We start from the raw sequence: 14,979 nt of genomic DNA on the forward strand, positions 1-14,979 counted from the left end.
TTGTTCGATAAAATTTTTTCAAAAGTTTTTCTAAAATATTTCTAAAATTTTAGAATTTTAAAGAATTCTTTTTTTTAGAATTTTTATAAAATCCTCTTTGGAATTATTTTTATTTGAAAAAAGTAATTTATTTCTTTGTCAAGTCAAAATTTTTTATATCTTAATTTTTTATACTGTTGATTAAAAAATTTGAAAAAATTTTTTTGTAAAAAATTGCAAAATATTAATTTATTGTTTAATCTACTTAATGTAAGATAATAACTTTATTATATTATGTGTCATCATATGAATCATCTTTAATAAAAATAAGTAATTTCCTTAAGAACTATAAAAAAAAATTGAAGTAGAAAGATAGAAATCCTGCAATTGAACTCATCATGCTAAATATACAATAGATTATCGTTGAAGATCATAAACCAAGTGTTGATTGTTAAGTTGAAGTTGATTGTGAATTCAGGAATTGAGTGACTGATCGTTTTTTGAACAGTTTTAGAAGTCAAGCATAATGATTTTAGATATGAAACAATCTAAAATAATTGTTCCTTTATTAACAATAATGACAACATATATTAACAACAAGACTTTGATTTCTAATGGAATCAAATGATTGGATTATTATTAATATTAAATTGATCGATAGTAAAATAAATATTTATTAATATAATAAAGAATAATAAAAGAAATGAGAAGATCTAATTAATATTTATCAATATAATATTTATATATTTATATAAATTTGATAATCATTAAATCTTGATCTATAATTAATTTTATCAAAGTTAATTTAAAAAATTTATCTGAATTTTTAATTAAATTCGATCAATTAAATAAGTGATACATATTTCATATTATTTCATATTCGGTTAATTTTACAAAGCATGAGAAATTTATCTGTCACATGCGAATCATATTTAAGCAGTTTTAATCTATGCGGAACAATCGTTGTAATCATCCAATTGGCAATTTTATTGTTTGAAAATCATATAATTTGTTTATCTTTGGCTTATACAATTCTTTTTGTATTGCACAATTTTTTTTGTTCTTTTCATTTATTTTATTTTATTTTTTTTTACATTTCTTTCGAGTAATAGAAAATCAATGATATTCTATTTTATTATTATATTTTTTGATTTGGTAAATGTTCGCCAATATACATATTTCATAATAGTAATAAAATAAATGAAGATAAGATTCAAATTTTATCTGTTCTTATTTTTCTACATCTTATATAACGAATATAAACGGATTCCTATTCTTTTATTATATGTATATCTAGTTCATACAAAAATCATCATATCTATCTTAAGCTTATATAAGTATTAAATATAATAAGATATAATATCGCATAATATCTCTTAATAACTTATTAATAAATGTAAAAATAAATATAAATGATGAATAATTGTATAATGAATTAATAAATATATAAAATTTTTTAATTTTACTTTATAAATAGTTATAAAAATAATAATAAATTAAGTTAAATTTCTTTTTTTAAATATTTGAAAATTCATAAAAAGAAAAAATTATAATAAATAATGTAAATAAATTATTTTTTAATAATTATAAATTTTCATTTTCTTCTAATAATAAGTAAACTATTTTTTATTTAATTATTTTTAGTAAGTTATAACATTCTAAGAAAAAAAAATATAAGAATGATCCAATGATTTAAATTGCTTAATTTTCTACAATAGATAATTTTTATTTAAATTTCATTATTTTACATTATATATGTATGTTTTATTTTACTATGATTTTATTATGATTTTATTATGATAAGATTAAAAATGATTTCATTCCTAAAATTAATTGTGTCAAAAATAAATTTCATTGTATAAATTATATAAATTATATAAATAATTTCTAATTCTTTTGATTAAAAAAAAAATAATTTAATGTTTCCGATTCTTGAAACAAAGCAACCCCCCGAAGCGAACTCGTGCTCAGTAATGGAATCAACTCACAAAATTCCGGATACGGATACGAGAACTCTACTAACAAAAACATGTATACTTGAGAAACTTGATACCCTTGAAGAAAAGAGAATTACCATCGGTATACGCAAGATCGCTTTGTCCATGTTGATTATTCTTATGTAACGGAACAATGCGAAACATGTCTCGAATTTTTTGCGAATTTACAGAATTTCTTATTCAAAAAATCAAGAATTTCTTATTGAGAAAATTTAATCAAAAAAGTCAACGAAGTTTATTCAAATTGTTTCTTGATAGAATTAGCGAACAAAATATTAATTATATTTTATAAATAAAAGATTTTATGTTTATATAAATAAATTTATAAACAAAGACAAAAATTTATTGATTTAATTCTGAAATTCAAAGTTTCGTATATTTTAATAAAAAAAAAAAATTGAAGATTCCAAAGAAGAAATTTATTCTCGGTAGAAATGATAGATACAATGTTAATTCTATAATAAAAAATGAATTATTATAGAATAAAGATTTCATAATGAATTTTTAAATGAAGCTGTTTCATCGATTTCTTAAACATATTCTGATCGATATAAAAAAAAAATATTTTTGGAAGCGATTTGAATCAGAAATTATGTGATTAATACATAAGATAAAACTATAATTTTTTTATAAATTTGAAGGTTCCTTGATATTTTTAAGATTTTTTAAAATCATTTTTAAATCAAGAAATATTATCGCTGGTTTTTTAAATTTATTTTTGCAATATTTTTGAGATATTGATTATGAGATTATTGATTATGAATAAGTTTTATTTTTTATTTATTTCTTTTGTAAATTTACGCATAAAGAAATATTTCTTTCTTACTAATTGTTTTTTTGAATTGATTCTTTTAGTTTTTTCATTTAATTTTAAAGGATTAATTAAATAATATATAAATAATATATATAAATAAATACGACATTTTTATTTAGCAGCAATTTGTTTTTGTAGAATTATATAAAAATATTTTGAAAGTATGTATCGTAATTTTCACGAAAAACAATAATGTTCTTTTAATTATTTGATAGATGAAATGATTACTGACATTCAAGGTCGCAAATTCTATGTTGCAAATTTATTAATTTTGCAATACTTATTTCTTATATCGATTATTAATATATTTTCTATAATTTCTATTGGATTTTAAACTTTATTATTTTGCTTATTATATGTTTTTAAAATTTTTTTAAAATTATTTTTAAAATTAGTTTTTTAAAATTATTGGTTATATATATTATATAATATATATAATATAATATATATAATATATAATATAATATAATATAATAATATTATATGTATATATATAATATATACATAATAAATTATTTGAACAATTTTAAATATTTTATTTATATTTAAATTAATGAAGCTCGAAATATTAATAGAAATAAATAAATTTTTATGGAAATAAATAAAAAAAGAAAACGAAAAAAAAATTAACAAAATAGATAATAGAAATCATTTCGTCTTTAATAAAAAAATTTATTACTTTAAAAAAGAGATATTTTAAAGAAATAAGATGATATTTAATTTTTTTAAGGAATCATTTTTTATTTTTTTAAAGCAATATATATAATTCTGTTTTAAAAGAATAATTTGTATTTTTATACTCTGATTTTTGATGATAGTAGAAGAAATATCAAAGTTAGTTTAGAGATTAGACAATAACCGATAAAGCAAAGAATCTTCGAATTAATACAATAAATTCCAAGATTACGGAAAAATACTTAAGCAATGATTGAATGACAAAATTCAAAAATTGTAATAAATGTTATAAATGATAATGCAATACTTGCAAAGATTTGTTTGCATTTTGAACAGAAATAAATCAATACTATAATATCGTTATCATGTTCCTTTCCGTTCACGTAGAGAGACGAAAACATTTGCATTTCTTAATTCTTTCGTTGTAAATAATTGTTCCGTTTATCACGAATTATATTTATCATTTTAATAAATATAATATTTCCATATGTAGATAAGGATCATAGAAATTATTCCATTATATTCCAAGAATTGGAGTATATTAATTTCAAACAAATATCATCTTATATACCACACATATAAGATGATGACGATAATAAAATATGTATATTATATTTTTATTACTTTTAATATTTTTTATATTTTTTATTTGCCCTCTTTTTTTATTGAATATTAAAAATTTATTTATTATTCCGTAAATTTATTTTTTAAAACTATTTCTATAACTCTATTTATTTAATGCTGATTACAACTTGATACATAGTAAATTTAAAAAATTGATAGTTTCAAAATTTGAAATGAGAAACATCGAATTTGATATATTAATTTTTTAATATTTATTATTAATATTACATATTAATATTATTAATATCATTATTATTAATATTAAATTATTTATGATATCAATGATAAATTATAATTTATATATAAAATATTATTATTACATGATATATAGAAAGTTAATATATTCGTGAGATATCTTTGGAAATGATGAAATCAATTCTAAAAAAATTAATTAAAGTAAATACAAATGAATTAATTATTAATTGAAAACTTACATAAAAGTTACTTATTAAATAGAATTAATAATAAGTTATAAGTTATTTAAGTGAGTTTATAATTTAATTTAAATAAAGCGAGATGTGACAGAAAAAATTACTATACTAATTTTATCTTGCTTCATGTAATCCAAAAACTTATAACTTAATAAATAAACTTCATTCGATATTTTTGTATGTTAATTTTTAACATAGTTTTTATATTTTATATTTTAACTTCTAGAATTGATTCTCAAAAATGCTCCATGTATTATTCATTGTATTATATAATATTATATAAAATTATATATATATTATAATAATATATAAATCATATACTATTTATATTACTACTAATACTAATTGTATTATAATAATGCTTCATTAACTAATCTTTTATGTGTAATGATTGTGTAATATTGTATCAAAAATAATCATACAATTTTTATCGCAATGAAATTACAACAAAAAAATTGCTCCTTATATGTATATATAATATAGCTGATTATATTTTTTTCTGATTAAAATTTGTGAATAGATTCAATAAATACGAATAAACACTGCGGTCTCTAAAAATTATGATATCCTTTATTCCTATTTAAATATCCTATTCAAATAGAAATTTTTTCAAATAATAACAGTAATGATTCAATGATTAAATAATAAAATAATCAAACAGAATTTGTATCTTATATGTACTTATATTTATTGTTTCAAAATTTATTTATTTCAAGTTTATTTTTCTAACTTCGTTTTATGTAAAATTACTAATTATTTTTTCATAATTTAAACTTGCATACAACTCACATTTAATAGATAATATTTTTTTTATCCTTAAATATATACATATATACATACGTTATACTAACATAAAAAATTCGAAATAATTGGTTAGAAAATATTACTATAAATAAATATATGATAATACAGTTATGTATAAATGAATAAATAACAAAAATTATGTATAAATAAATAAATAACAAATAACATGTAAAGTTACAAAAGTAAATCAGCGAGATCATTTAGATAGGTAACAGTCTAATGCGCGGTAATAGCTTAAATGTCTTTTAATAAAGCATAAAATAGACTTATAATAGCACATGTCTATGAAAAAATGTAAAATAATATACATGCGTTTTATAATATTAAATAGATTTCTTTTCAAAGATGGCGATTTTCGAATGAACAAATTAATTTATGAATAAAAGAAATAAAACGGAACGAAGTATATGAAATATTCCCACAAATTAATGCAATATAAAAGAAATCAATAACATGTATTTCTATCTTATATTTTTAAATTGTATTTTATTACATTTGTTTTAATTAGATAATCAAAAGATCGTGGAAAAAATGATTCCTTATGTAAGATTCATATCTAAATTCGTTTTATTGTTTCTTATTACAGTCTAGCGACATAAAGTATTGTGCTTTTATTTCAATAGAAGAACAGTAGAAGTCTTTATTGAATATACATTCATGTTAAAAGTAGAAGATAAAAAAAATAATGAATTAAGATAAAATTAAAAATAGATGTCAGAAATAGAAATAGAAATAAGATAAAGAAACATAATCTTTTAAATGAACTTAGAAATAGAAAGAAAAATTAAAGAAAATTAAAAGAATGAAACAAAAGTCAAAAAAGTTAAATGATTAATCAATTTAATTTGGAACTACTACTTTTCTATTTTTCACAATAATTCTTAATATTTGAAATAAATTTATATATATATGAATGAATTGTTAATTATATAAATCTTTTGATTTAATTAAAAGTTTCATGAAACTATTTATTATAAGTGTAAAAGTATAAAGTATAAAAATAAATTATTATTCCAATAAATTTCAAATTCCCTGTCCTGAAATTTAATACTATCAAAAAATTCATTTTTTCTAATTCTTTAATCAGAATTTTGTTTCATATTGTCTATGATTGTAAAGCCGGAACGATTTCTATTGTCACTTCTTTTATTCAAGAAACTGATGACCTTGAAAATAATGGACGCCTAGAGGAAGCTCGTGATTCCCAGTGGATCGAAGAGCAACTTGCGAGTAGCAACCAGAATAACCAGAGAAGATTGGTCAAGTGATTACTAGAAGCAATGAAGACGAGTTTGAAACCGGTTCATGAAAGAACGAATGAAGATGAAAGAGCGACAAAAGGATGGGACTAGATATAATGCGATGGATATGAGAAAAAAACCAGGTAAAATTTCTTCCAGGTAAGACGATATCTCTTGTAAACGCGAATTCTTTTTCGTTCAATTTTTTTTAATATGATCAAATTTTTTTTTTCTTTTCGTTTTCTGTTATATTGTGTACATATTTCTATTATATTTCTATAATATTTTACTTTTAAACATGCAGAAATACAATATTCTAAATTATAATTATCATAAAAATTATAATTATTATAGAATTCTATAATTTATATTTATTATAGAACGTTATTTTAACTTAATCTTTTAATAATTTTAAAATCATTATAAATTATTATTGAATAAAAATAAATTTTTGACACTATAAATAATAACTAATAAAAACTGACACTATAAATATAACTAATATATAATATTATGTGGTAGGATACGAAAGAGAATAAATTTTATTATAGAATAAATATTATAATAAAAATTTTATTATAATAAATATTGTAATAAACAATTTATTAAAATTTTTATAGATTTTATAGATTATTGCTATGAATCATAATAATCTCTATCATCACTTTTATTATCAACTTTGAATTTTGAAGATGAAACAAGATTCAAAGTTTTAAAGATTTATTATTTATAGAAAATTAATACAAAACATTTTAGAACAAAATTCAATAATTAAAAATTAGAGAAAATAGTATCTTTGTTATTATTATTATTATAATATACTATCATTATTTTTATTTATTTCTCATTTCATTTTCGTGGAATTTTCTTAAACTTTGTATTATTATCAATGTTTCAAAGTTCATATTAATTTCAAGTTGTGTTAGAATTTTTTTTTTAGAATGATCCATCATGGTGTTTCAAATAAAAGATTAAGTCTATATGAAGTTCAATTTGAACGACCTTTTTTTAAAACACTTGCGTTCAATAAAGACAAATCTTTTCATTTAGAAATTTAATTGATGAATTTAAGTTTTAATATTTCATAAGAATAACAAATGTCAAATTATCGTTCAATGTACGTAACACTATAAATAATTTTAAATATAAAAAAAAAGAAAAATTGTTTTTTCATATCATTGACCATGTATTGTGAATTATTGCTTAATGAAAATAAAAGTTTACAACTCATTTAATATAGTGAATCATTTTAAATCACAAATATATACAGTCGAATAAAAAAGCATCGACACACCATATTAACTTAAAATATAATTATATAAATATTAATATAAATTGTAATTATAAAATACAATTTATAAAATACTTTTTTAAAATACTTTAAAACGATAATTTTTTAAAAATTATATTTAATGACTTAAGTTTTTTGAGAAATTAGAATTAGTTTAATTTACCACTAATTCTAATAACGTGTAAAAAAAAATTCTGAAAAAATTGTAATTTGTTAGAATAAAAAATAATGAAAGACATTTTTTTAACAATTTTATGAGTTTTCAATTTTTAACTAAAAATTACATTGATGCAGAAACAAGAAAACAAGTATCGAAAGATGTAAAAATTTTTACATCGAAAAATTCATTATTTTTATTCATTATTTATAACTCATAGCAATTAATTGATTTCAATGAAATTTTTAACATGTATCTAACTAACATAAATCCATAAAATGGTTTTTAAATTTTTATTAAAGACTCAGATAAAAAAATTAAGAATTATTTTTTTCTGATTCTGACAAATTGTAATTTTTCAAAATTTTTTTACACATCGTTTATTAAATTAATCCTTCAAAGTTTTCAAAAAGCTCAAATTATTAAGTACAATTTTAAAAATATTATTATATTATAAAAAGTTTATTAATAGCTGTTAATACTTTTTTGACTAATTGTTAAAAAATTATTTAAATTACACGTAAATAATGTTTAAAGTTAAATAATGTTAATTTACTTTATGAAATTTCATTTTATAACAAAATCTAATAATATATGATCAATATAAATACAATTTATAATAATTAAAACTTATAATATATATATAATACTTATATAAAACTTATAATATATAATATATAATACTATATAATAAATTATATTTAAAGTATTATATATTATATTTTTTATATATTATATAATAAAAATTAATATAAATTAAATTTTACATATAAATATTATCTGTAATTGAATTATTAATTAAATTATATTAAAAAATGTAATATGATTTAAAAATAATGACATGATTAAATGTCATCATTAAAACAATCAATATATTAAATTTGTAAAAAATTTTTGTCAACATTATTATTTTATGTTTTTATTTTATTTATGTTATTATTTTATGTTATTATTTTATTTTATTTAAAAAAGTAATTCTTAATCTAAATTTTTAAAGTAATATCTTATTTAAGTTATTTTTAAAGATAATTTTACAATATTGTAAAAAATTTATTTATGCAAATTACAAATTATTAATATAATTTAAACTGTCATTCTCATTATGGTAAGCACGTATTATATATTATTCAGAAGTTAAGAGACAGGTATCACAGATATAATATAAGAATATTAAATATAAGAAAATCATAAAATTATATTTTAAAAAATTTTTATATTTCGGAAAAATTTAATAATAAATATAATCTAGAAAAAAATTTGAGGAGTTTGAATAAAGTTAACATTTATGCTTATTATTTTTCGTTTATATATATGTGTAAATATTCATATTATATATTTGTTTTTCTATTGATATCATATAAACATTAGAAAACTCTAAATAAATTAGATTTTATGTGTAGTTTTTATCTGTGGTGTTATATACTTATTTTCTGAATAAAGTACATTTGTAACTAAATGAATTTTTAATTATAAATATTATAGAATAATTAATTATAAAATTTTTCTCATTTCATAGATATATAATATGTACATATTAATTTACAGATTATAAGTATATTAGTATACAATAATGCGAAAAAAATGTCAATTGAAGTTAACTTTTTTAGGATTAAATATTTTTTATTTACTAAATTTATATAAATTTTATATATATAATGTTATATAAATTTTATATAAATCTTAAATAAATATATTTATTTATAATGTATCTACAATATATTTATTTTTTATAATAGAAATTACATGTTTTTTAAATGAATATATAGATATAATATATTTAAATTTAAAAAAATATATATTTATTATTATATTTTTATTCTATGTTATATAAACATAAAAAGATCAAATTTAAATGTTAGTGAACAAATTTTAATTTTAATTTTTCTGAAACATGTTTAGATATATAAAATTAGAGATGTTATGGTTATTACACTTTTGCAGATATATATTTTTTCAGATTCTGATGTTTAAACATATTGATCTTTAATTTTTATTTTTTTAATTTCAAAAATTTCAATAAATGTTAAATACTACACCAAAATTATTTATTTTTTATGTTTTATTTATACAAAGTTTTTCAATTATTAAAAAATGAATCAATACAAAAGAACTTATGTCTATTTATTTATTTTAATAGTTAAATAGTTAAATAAATTTTAATTATTAAAAAACATTATTTCAAAAAACATCAATTTTTTTTATTTATAAATTTCAAATATCAAAAATTATTGATATTGTTATTATTATTATTTTTTTGGATTTAATCCGAAAAAATATACTTGTGAAACATAAAGGAAAACAAGCATAAGTGTAAATTACATTTCTATAAACAAGTTAAAAAAGATTTCCTATTAATATAAGGAAAATTTGACTTCTGAGAAATATAATGTTCAAATTGTGTTTGTGTTTTCAAATATCATTAATGAACTAATAAATCACTTATGTAAGTATATTTTTTTCGAATTAAATCCAGTAAAAAATAATATTAATAATTTTTGATATTTGAAATTTATAAATAAAAAAAATTGATATGTTCTTTGAAAATTATATTAAATTAATGTTTTTTAATTTTAATAATTAAAATTTATTTAATTATTTAATTATTAAAATAAATATATAGATATAAGTTCTTTTGTATTAATTCATTTTTTTAATAATTGAAAAACTTTGCATAAATAAAATATGAAAAATAAATAATTTTGAAATAATATTTAACATTTTCGAAATTAAAAAAATAAAAATTAAAGATCAATATGTAAAAATTATAAAATTAAGAGGGAAAGTTTTTCTTTCGATCAAAAATCATTTCAAAGAATATCAATATTTAAACATATTTAAACATAATATATTTAAATATAATATCAAAGAGAAAATAAAGAAAAAAGAGATAATACTTAAATAATAAAAAAAGAACAATATTAAAATGTTTTTGCAGAATTAAAATTAATTTTAATAAGATTTTGAATTATCGATAGGAAATTAAGTATACAATCCAGTTACTTTTTCTAGTTAAAAAATTTCAGCATCGCGTCATTCACCCTTCTCTCGTGACGCAAATTAAGTACTAATACATATTACTCATGATTTCAAGTTTCTGATTAAAAGATTAGAGAAAAAATGATGATGATCATTTATAAACATTACATAATAAGCGAATATATAAGTAGTATCAACTATATTTATGCAATGATAACTTTATTAATATATTATATATGTTACACTGAAGAAATGTAAAAATTTCTTTATAAGTTTTTTTAAGGTACTTATACATCATAAAACATCATATTATTGAAATAAATTATAATTTTGTTTAATATATATATATATCTTTATCTTATTTATATTTATATTATATATATATATATATATATCTTATTTATATTTATATTTTAATAATATCTTCATATTTTTATATATTTATATCAGATATAATTTTTAATATAATTTTATAAATACAAGAAAATACAAATTTGTTCCATTTTCTAAATATAGTAAATATTTTATTTTATACATATTTACAATCTTATGTAATATAATAAATAATAAATAATAACTTATTTCTTTATTTTTCAAATAATAACTTATTTCTTTATTTTTAAAAATATTTTTTAAGATATTTTCATCATTTATTTCTATTTTACATATTATAAATTTGGAAACATATTTTATATATTTTTGCATATAAATTTTTCACATAATGATAAGTATTCAAATATTTAAACCTAATTGTAATTTAAAATGTTTCAAAATGTTTCAAAAATTTTAATTTTATTATATAATTAAAATTAATTTTAATTAAAGTAAAGATTTTTTAAAATTTACATTCAAAATTACATTATCAAATATAATTTTTATTTTATTATATATAATTATAATAATTAATTAATCATTACGTAATTTTTATAATAAATTTATATAAAAATAGAAATATAGTGTAAATTTTTCATGCAAAATAAATTTAAAATTTTTTAAATTGTGCCACTATCAATAACCATATAGCAATTCTTAATTTTTTTTTAAATTTTTACAAAAATGAAGATTTAAAATAAAAAAAATTATTTTATGAAACTTTTACTTATTTTCATTTTATAAAATAACGATTTATCGATATATAATCGTATTTAATCAATATTAGCTAATTTTATTGGTATTTGAAAAATTTCTTATTTGATTTATTTGAAAATGAAAACTTAATTAAAAAAGTTTATTTTATATATTTATTTTTTTATCACTCTTTCCATTATTTATTAATTCATATATTCATATATTTATATATTCATTATACCATTCATTTATGAGACATTCTATACATATAATTTTATTAATAGTTATTAAAATCTAATTATATTTTAATAATTAATGATTATTAATACAATAATAATAATTATAATTTATTTTTCCATTCTTACAAATAATTTTAGAATATTCTAATAAAAATTTAATATATATATATATTATATTTTTAATATATATATAATCATTAATATATATATATATATATTAATACTTTATTACATATTTCTTTATTTCAAAAACAATAATTTTTTTATATTTTATAATATAAAATTTTATTTTTAATATTTTATTTTAATAAAAATTGCTTTTTTATAGAAGATATAAAAATAAATGCATGATTAAGTACAAGAACACTATTTCTAAATTGAAAGCTGTTTCACAATTTAAAATGGTTAAAAAAAAAGAAAATATATATGAAACAGTGTTCAACAGTTTCGTAATCTGTCATTAACGTTAGAGATAACGTTTATGCTGGTCGTTATCGAATTGTTCGGTTCTGTAACAGACCTAACTGTTATTATGAGACTCTCTGATTAGGTTATATAATATGTATCATATCTGATAACTATGCGTAATTATTTGCTTATGAAGGCATTTTTCTTTCCCAAATTTCATATTCTGTTTTATGTCTATTTTTTAATTATTAAAGAAATAATTTAATTTTATAAAAAAATAATTAAAACTTCTAAATGCTGGAAATCGCATAAAAAAGAATTCATTTTTTTATCATAAGATATTAAAATATTTTTTAACAAAATTATTACATTTAATTAAAAAATCTAATAAATCTTTGCAATAATAAATTTACCTATAATTTAATTATTAATAATTATTAATAATTAAAAGTAATATAAATTAAAAAATTACAATATGTTATTGCACATGGAATTTTATAAATATAAATAATAAAATTTAATAACTAAATATGCTATTAATTATATATTTATTGCATCTCAATTTTATTTTTGAATTAATTAAATATAAATAATTTAAACAATTTTATCTGTTGCATTATTATAAAAGAAAGAAAATTATTATTATTATTATGTATGTTTAAATATTTCAATTCAAGTATCTTTCTTGTATAAAATTCAATGAAATGCATTTCTAGTAATATTAATAAAATTTTATAAAAAAATCAAACATTAAAAAAACAATTTATAAAAATCAAATTTGATATGAAAAATTTAAATTAGCAAATATATAAAACATAAAAAATGATATCAAATATTACATACTAAATATTTACTAATAATTGAATAAAAAATTGAATTGTAATATATATATATAAAATGTAGTATAATTTAAATTCACTTATTCTTTGATAAATAATATATATTTGATATAATAATAGTAGATAATATAGATAGATAATAAGTTCAATATATTGAATCAATGTGAACTTATATGAACTTATAAGTTCAATATGAACTTATTGAATCAATTTCGTTTAATATAAGGCACAATTTTTTTCTATATTAAATTATTTTCTAAAATTACTTTTTAATTATATTATTTATTATATATATATATTAAAAATTTATTAATTTATTAAAATAATATATAATCTAATATTAAATTATTAACAATATATTTATTAAATTTCTGTTATATATTTTATTATATTATTATATTTCTATTATATTTATATGTATATATTAATAAATATATATTATGTAAATTAATATTATAAATATGAGATAATTGTATTTATTTTAATAGATCTTCAATGAAAGAATTTTTTAAATAACAAAACTTTTATTTAATTTTTTAAATATTTGAATATTTTATTATGTAAATTTTGTTATATATATACAAATATCTTTTGATTTTTTTCACTAATAGTATAATTTAATTAATATATAATACATAATTATAATTTAAAAGATATATTACATTTATTTTTATTTACATTTTGTTATAATTTTATATTTAAGAAAATATTTTTTGTTTAAATTTAACAAAAAAATTAGTATTAAAAAGTTAAAAATTTCAATTTGAAAGTAAAATAACGAACATTAAAAAGAAACATTTGTATGAAAATTTAAATAGTGAAAGACTAAATAATAGTATATCAAGATAAAAAAAAATTTATATCATTATTCTTTGACATAGAACCATTCGATATTGCTTCTATGAATGAATGAAACCGCGAAGAAGGTCACGTGACTTTGGTCTCTTGGTTTAATTTGTTTTTTTATGAATTCATCTTAAGTTCAAGTTCTTTTGACGCAAACGATTTTGAATGAATTGAAAGAAAATGTACACATAAATCTTATCTATGTCCTTCAATTTCTTTGTGATTCCTATTACATAATTTTCTTAGATAGTTTCATTCTAATAAATTTATGCTTGGTTAAGTTTTTTTAATAATTTTTTTTTATTTTGAACTAACAATTTTTATATTACATATACTGTTTATCTTTCATTTTTTCCTGTCAATTTTTGCTATTTAACAATTTTTGTTCATAATTATAGATTTCAACATATTTTAATTCTTCCACTCTTTTTCCAGAATTTTAAATTTTTAAATATTAAAAATAATAATAATTTTTGCTGTTTTAGAAATTTGTTTTATTTAATATAAAAAATTTTTATTTATTTTTTATTATTTCACATTAGTTTTGTTTATTTTTTGTGTTCTTTTGTATCATATATTCTTTTTTATAT

At 16.5% G+C, this 14,979-nt stretch overlaps 2 protein-coding genes across 3 annotated transcripts in view; one reads left to right on the forward strand and one right to left on the reverse strand.

Moving 5' to 3' along the window:
• The window catches only part of LOC107995432 (carcinine transporter), a 70,608-nt gene that overhangs the window by 28,754 nt on the left and 26,875 nt on the right, over window positions 1–14,979 (reverse strand). The gene's annotated exons all lie outside the window — the stretch shown is intronic.
• Window positions 6,531–14,979, forward strand: part of LOC107995433 (glutathione S-transferase-like) — a 70,972-nt gene continuing 62,523 nt past the window's right edge. The window contains exon 1 of one of the 2 annotated variants that reach the window (XM_062073501.1): window positions 6,531–6,724. The gene's annotated coding sequence lies outside the window, so the exon portion shown is untranslated. The remainder of the gene's footprint in view (window positions 6,725–14,979) is intronic. The other variant, XM_062073500.1, reaches the window with a different exon arrangement.

Source organism: Apis cerana, linkage group LG4 (assembly GCF_029169275.1).
Source record: "Apis cerana isolate GH-2021 linkage group LG4, AcerK_1.0, whole genome shotgun sequence".
In the NCBI taxonomy this organism is placed as follows: domain Eukaryota; kingdom Metazoa; phylum Arthropoda; class Insecta; order Hymenoptera; family Apidae; genus Apis; species Apis cerana.